Source organism: Mastomys coucha, unplaced genomic scaffold, assembly GCF_008632895.1.
Source record: "Mastomys coucha isolate ucsf_1 unplaced genomic scaffold, UCSF_Mcou_1 pScaffold18, whole genome shotgun sequence".
Taxonomy (NCBI): Eukaryota; Metazoa; Chordata; class Mammalia; order Rodentia; family Muridae; genus Mastomys; species Mastomys coucha.
The window spans coordinates 32,376,003-32,383,028 of NW_022196900.1; the positions used below are offsets into that span (position 1 = coordinate 32,376,003).

At 41.9% G+C, this 7,026-nt stretch overlaps 1 pseudogene; it reads left to right on the forward strand.

Moving 5' to 3' along the window:
* The first annotated feature begins 5,052 nt into the window (after positions 1 to 5,052).
* On the forward strand, positions 5,053 to 6,955 carry LOC116096151 (annotated as a pseudogene).
* Positions 6,956 to 7,026: the final 71 nt, after the last annotated feature.

Consider the following 7,026-nt stretch of genomic DNA (forward strand, 5'->3'; position numbering starts at 1 on the left):
GCCCAGCATCTTTCATCACCTGACACATAACCTCACCTGGCCATGGAGCTACATGTAGCCTCCTATATCCCACCCCAACCTCAAAACTTCATTTCATTTTCCCTCTTTATGATTTAATACAAGGAGAGTCACAATATTTCTCCTTTGTATTTTCAGCTTCTTTCATTTAGCATGATTTTGGGGTTGATTCATAATATAGTCTATGCCAGAATTTCATTCTGTTTTCCTAAGACCAAAATATTTTGTGCTGTGCCACTTTGGTTACAATTTTGTAGTCCTTCAAAACTAAACAGAAGGTAACTAACCTTCTGCTCTGTGATTGAGCCTTGTTCCACAGAAAGAACTTCATGTGTACTATAATACAGACAAACTATAAATACAGACAAATACTGTACTATAAATACAGACAAACCCCATGGCCAGGGAGGTCACAGCTTATGGAAAGAAAACTAAAGCAGTTGTTTTATTAAATGGATATGCTAGTCCACAAAATTCCTTGTTCTTCATCTACTTGTGAATAATTTGGCTATTGTCTCTAATGTTGCCATCAATTTTGTATTACACATATTTCTTTGTGCCCTGTTGGTAATTACTTGAGGATATACATAGGAGTGGAGTTACCAAGTATATATCTGACAGTTAAATTTATTTTTCAAATCGTTTATCCACACAAATTAATTATTCATAATAATTGATTTCATTGTGACACTTTCATTCATGAACATAATATATTTTCATTCTACTCACCCAAGTACACATTCTTATATCCCTCCCTAACCACTGATCACATTATCTTCCAATCTCTCCCCCCCTTCTACTTTTATGTTTTTGTTAGCTCAATGAGGTTCATTAGAAATGCTTACTGGAGCATGGATAAGAGTAGGTTTGCAGCCCCAGTGGCATGTAACCAGTGTTTTACCATGGAAGAAGTTGTCTATCCCTCCTGTGGCAGCTGTTAGCTACCTATAAATCTCTGTAGTAGTTGGAAAATTTTACTAGCTAATACTATAAAAACTACATTCCAAACAAATCCTACAAAAACTAAATGCAATTGACAAATTTCTAAAACCATATAACCTCTCCAAATAAAACCAAGTATGTAAATAACTTAAACAGATCCATAACAAACAAGGAGGGTGAATCAGTAATATAAAGTCTCTACCCTCTCCTCCACATCCTCCCTAAAAAACAAAGAGATTCAATGCCAAATTCTATGAAATAAAGATATAATACCAATACTCCTCAAACAGTTCCATAATAGAAATAAGTAGAAAACCCAGCATTACTCTGACAATGTTCTCTCTCTCTCTTTCTCTCCCTTCCCTCCCCTCCTCTTACTCTTTGAGGATTTTTGTAATCAGATTTACTGTTTTACATAATTCTACTGTTAAGTTAGGCACAGTTGATTGGGAAAAAATGGAAGGAACCAAAGTAAAAATGATAAAAACACACAAAGTGGTTAGGATGAAGACCAGAAACCTAGGGGAAGGACCTTGCTCACTAAGCCTGTGTCCTCTGTTTAGTACAAGCATAATCCATACTGCAGAACTCTAGGTTTCATCTTGAGATAGCTTCATTCAGTATGCACAGACTGTTGATTGAAATCTGTACTTCGATGACCACTATCTTCCTTTGACCTCTAGAGTGGAGCTCTTCAAGCAAAATTCTGGGTAATAGCGGAAAATGTACATATAGGCTGCCACACAAGACATGTGCTCAATTGAGAAGTTAAACTGCTAGTTTTATTTGATCCCCTGTTTTTATTTTTAATAACTTAAAATACAAGTTAGCCAAGGTAGCTAATTGCCGGTACTGTAGAAAGCTCTAGAGCAGGTTCCTGTGTGCCCACTTATTATCTTCTGCTGTGGCTCTTTCATTCTATTAAGGCAAAGTAGAGTTATATAAACAGAGATTGTGTGTTCTTCAAAGCATACTACTGACTGGCTCTTTACTGGTCTTCCATTCAGGACATTAGAAAACTGAAAAGATATTTTCAAAGGACATGAATGGAGTAATTATGTCTAATTACAAAGTTATTTGGGGCATTTTTCCACATATTTTATTAGAATCAAAATCATGAAGATCCAAGAGCTGAGGAGTTAGGTCAGTGGATAATGTTCTTAATATTCAACACCAAGGGTGTAAGTATGAATCAGTAGCATATAAAATGCCTAATGTGGTGGCACATGCCTGAGGTGTCAGCACTGGAGTGGTTGAGACATAAGGATCCCTGAAGCTCACTGGCCAGCTAGTCTAGACAAACAAAAAGATACAGGTTCAATAAAAGATCCCATTTCAAAAAGTAAAGTGGATATTAAAAGAGGAAAAAAAAAGAATGTAGACTTCTGTCCTCTAAAAACACATACACGTGTATGCAGGCAACCAGAATATATGCATAATCAAACATATACATGAACATCTACCAGGAACACAAACAAATTTTAGAAAGACATCAAATATCTGGTGTATGTTTACATATGTGTATGGGCATGTATGCGAGTGTGTACATGCACATATATGTATATCTTGGATTTCTTTTTTTTTTGATAATGAAAAAAGCTTTATTCTAATAATTTTTTTATTAGATATTTTCTTTATTTACATGTCATATGATTTCTCCTTTCCCAATTTCCCCTCCAAAAAAAAAAAACCCAAATGACTGTTCTCTCCCCCTCCCCTTGACAGTCCCCCCCTCTCCTGCTTACTGGCCCTGGCATTCCCCTACACTGGGGCACAGAACCTTCACAGAGCCAAGGGCCTCTCCTCCCATTGATAACCTACTTGGCCATCCTCTACTATACGCATGCTGCCAGAGCCATCAGTACCACCATGTGTACTCCTTGGTTGGTGGTTTAGTCCCTGGGAGCTCTGAGGGTACTAGTCAGTTCATATTGTTGTTCATCCTAAGGGGCTGAAAACCCTTCAGCTCCTTCAGTTCTTTCTTTAACTCCTTCATTGGGGACCCCGTACTCAGTTCAATGGATGGCTGTGAGCTTCTACTTCTGTATTAGTCAGGTACTGTCAGAGCCTCTCAGGAGACATATCAGGTTGGAGTGCCCTTCCTTCAGTCTCTGCTCCATAGTTAGTCTCTGCAACTCCTTCCATGTATTTTTCCCCCTTTAAGAAGGAATGAAGCATCCACATTTCGGTCTTACTTCTTCTTGAGCTTGTTGTGGTTTGTGGATTGTACTTCGAGTATTCCGAAATTCTGGGCTAATAACCGCTTATCAGAGAGTGCATACCATGTGGGTTCTTTTGAGATTGGATTACCTCACTCAGGATGGTATTCTTCAGATCCATCCATTTCCCTAAGAATTTCATAAATTCATTGTTTTTAATAGCTGAGTAGTACTCCATTGTGTGGATGTACCACAATTTCTGTATCCATTCCTCTGTTGAGGGACATCTGTGTTGTTTCCAGGTTCTGGCTATTATAAATAAGGCTGCTATGAACATGGTGAAGCATGTGCCCTTATTACATGGTGGAACATCTTCTGGGTATATGCCCAGGAGTGGAATAGCTGGTTCCTCTGGTAAAACTATGTTCAAATTCTGGAGGAACTGCCAAACTGATTTCCAAAGTAGTTGTACCAGCTTGTAATCCCAACATCAATGAAGGAGTGTTCCTCTTTCTCCACAACCTCACCAGCATCTGCTGTCACATGAGTTTTTAACCCTAGACATTCTGAATGGTGTGAGGTTAAATCTCAGGGTTGTTTTGATTTGCATTTCCCTGATGACTAAGGATGTCGAACATTTCTTTAGGTGTTTCTCAGCCATTTGGTATTCATCAGTTGAGAATTCTTTGTTTAGCTCTGTACCCCATTTTTAATAGGGTTATTTGGTTCTCTGGAGTCTAACTTCTTGAGTTCTTTGTATATATTGGATATTAGCCCTCTATCATATATAAGATTGGTAAAGATCTTTTCCCAATTTGTTGGTTGCCATTTTGTCCTATTGACAGTGTCTTTTGCCTTACAGAAGCTCTGCAACTTTATGAGTTACCATTTGTCAATTCTTGATCTTAGAGCATAAGCTATTGGCGTTCTCTTCAGGAAATTTTCCCCTATATCTATGTGCTCCAGGCTCTTCCCCACTTTCTTTTCTGTTAGTTTCAGTGTATCTGGTTTGATGTGGAGGTCCCTGATTCACTTGGACTTGAGCTTTGTACAAGGAGATAGGAATGGATCAATTTGCATTCTTTTACATGCTAACCGCCAGTTGAGCCAGCATCATTTGTTGAAAATGCTGTCTTTTTTTCCACTTTATGGTTTTAGCTCCTTTGTCAAAGATCAATTGAGCATAGGTGTATGGGTTCATTTCTGGGTCTTCAATTCTGCTCCAGTGATCTACCTGCCTGTCACTGTACCAATACCATGCAGTTTTTATCAAAATTGCTTTGTAGTACAGCTTAAGGTCCGGGATGGTGATTCCACCAGAGATTCCTTTATTGTTGAGAATAGTTTTCCCTATCCTGGGTTTTTTGTTTCCAGATGAATTTACAAATTGTTCTTTCTAAATCTCTGAAGAATTGAGTTGAAATTTTGATGGGGATTGCATTGAATCTGTAGATTGCCTTTGGCAAGATGGCCAGTATGGCTATATTAATCCTGCCAATCCACGAGCATGGGAGATCATTCCATATTCTGAGATCTTCTTCAATTTCCTTCTTCAGAGACTTGAAGTTTTGTCAAACAGATGTTTTACTTGCATAGTTAGAGTTACACCAAAGTATTTTATATTATTTGTAACAATCATGAAAGGTGTTGTTTCCCTAATTTCTGTCTCTGTCTGTTTATCCTATGTGTAGAGGAAGGCCACTGATTTGCTTGAGTTAATTTTATGGGGGCGAGGGCTGAGCGAGCCGGGCGGCGGGTCAGTCACACAGTGTCCGGGATCCAGGCCCCTAGGGGGTTGTTCTCGCGGCCAGCTGGCTCTGCCCGCACCCTTGTCAGCTCCCAAGCAGGACCTCGCCTGGGCCCCGCCCTGTGACGGTGCCTGGTGGAGCCTGAGAGAGCAACGTGTCAGTGCAGAGCTGGAGGCGGGAGGAACATGACATCGCGGAGATGGTTTCACCCCAACATCACTGGTGTGTGGAGGCAGAGAATCTCCTGCTGACCAGAGGAGTAGAGGGCAGTTTTTTAGCAAGGCCCAGTAAGAGTAACCCCGGAGACTTCACTCTGTCTGTTAGGAGAAATGGAGCCGTTATCCACATCAAGATTCAGAACACTGGGGACTACTATGACCTCTGTGGTGGGGAGAAGTTTGCCACCTTGGCTGAACTGATCCAGTATTACATGAAACATCATAGGTAGCTGAAAGAGAAGAATGGTGATGTTATTGAACTCAAGTACCCACTGAACTGTGCAGACCCTACCTCTGAAAGGTGGTTCCATGGTCACTTGTCTGGAAAAGAAGCAGAGAAGCTGCTGATGGAGAAGGGGAAGCATGGCAGTGACAAAGGAGAGCAAAGACAGCAAATCCAAAGTGACCCACGTCATGATCTGCTGTCAGGAGCTGAAATCCGACGTTGGTGGAGGAGAGCGCTTTGACTCTTTGACAGACCTGGTGGAGCATTGTAAGAAGAACCCCATGGTGGAAACACGGGGCACAGCCCTGCAGCTCAAGCAGCCCCTCAACACAACTCGTATGAAATTGAAAGCCGGGTTTGAGAGTTAAGCAAGCTGGCTGAGACCACAGATAAAGTCAAGCAGGGCTTTTGGGAAGAGTTTGAGACGCTACAGCAATAGGAATGCAAGCTTTTCTACAGCCGAAAAGAAGGACAGAGACAAGAAAATAAAAACAAAAACAGATACAAAAACATCCTGCCCTTTGATCATACCAGGGACGTCCTGCATGATGGGGATCCCAATGAGCCTGTTTCTGATTGCATCAATGCAAACATCATCATGCCTGAGTTTGAGACCAAGTGCAACAATTCAAAACCCAAGAAGAGTTACATTGCCACTCAAGGCTGCCTGCGGAACACGGTGAATGACTTCTGGCTGACGATGTTCCAGGAGAACTCTCAGGTCATTGTTATGACCACAAAGGAAGTGGAGAGAGGGAAGAGCAAATGTGTCAAGTACTGGCCTGATGAGTATGCGCTTAAAGAATACGGGGTCATGCATGTTAGGAACGTCAAAGAAAGTGCTGCTCATGATTACACCTTACGAGAACTCAAACTCTCTAAGGTCGGACAAGGAAACACAGAGAGAACCGTCTAGCTACCATTTTCGTACCTGGCCAGATCATAGTGTGCCTAGTGACCCTGGAGGTGTGCTGGACTTCCTGGAGGAGGTCCACCACAAGCAGGAGAGCATCATGGACGTAGGCCCTGTCGTGGTTCACTGCAGTGCTGGGATTGGCCGGACAGGAACGTTCATTGTGATTGATATCCTTATTGACATCATTCGAGAGAAAGGTGTGGACGTTCCAAAAACCATTCAGATGGTGCGGTCCCAGAGGTCAGGGATGGTCCAGACAGAAGCACAGTACCGGTTCATTTACATGGCCGTCCAGCATTACATAGAGATGCTGCAGCAAAAGCAAAAGGAAAGGACATGAATATACCAATATTAAGTATTCCCTGGTGGATCAGACGAGTGGCGATCAGAGTCCCTTGCCACCTTGCACCCCAACGCCACCCTGTGCAGAAATGAGGGAGGACAGCGCTCGAGTCTATGAGAACCTGGGCCTCATGCAGCAGCAGAGGAGTTCCAGATGAGCACACGGGTGGCAGCACACAGATGCCAACTTTCACCCCTCCCCTAAGATGTCAAGAGTAGAGGAAAGTTTCCAGGACCCGTGTGTTCAGAAGCTCCCGGGGCTGCCTGCCTGCCTTTTGAGAGGTGAAGTTTGGAACTGTCTGAACAGCACGTGCCCAGTTGGCACCTCCTTTCCTCAGCTAAGGAGAAACCACTCTGCGTTCTCAACAATGCTATTTTCATAGAATTGATTTTGAATTGTGGAAGCAGCTAAATTGTGCTCTGTATTTTCTACATTATGGGACTCAAATTCTAGTTA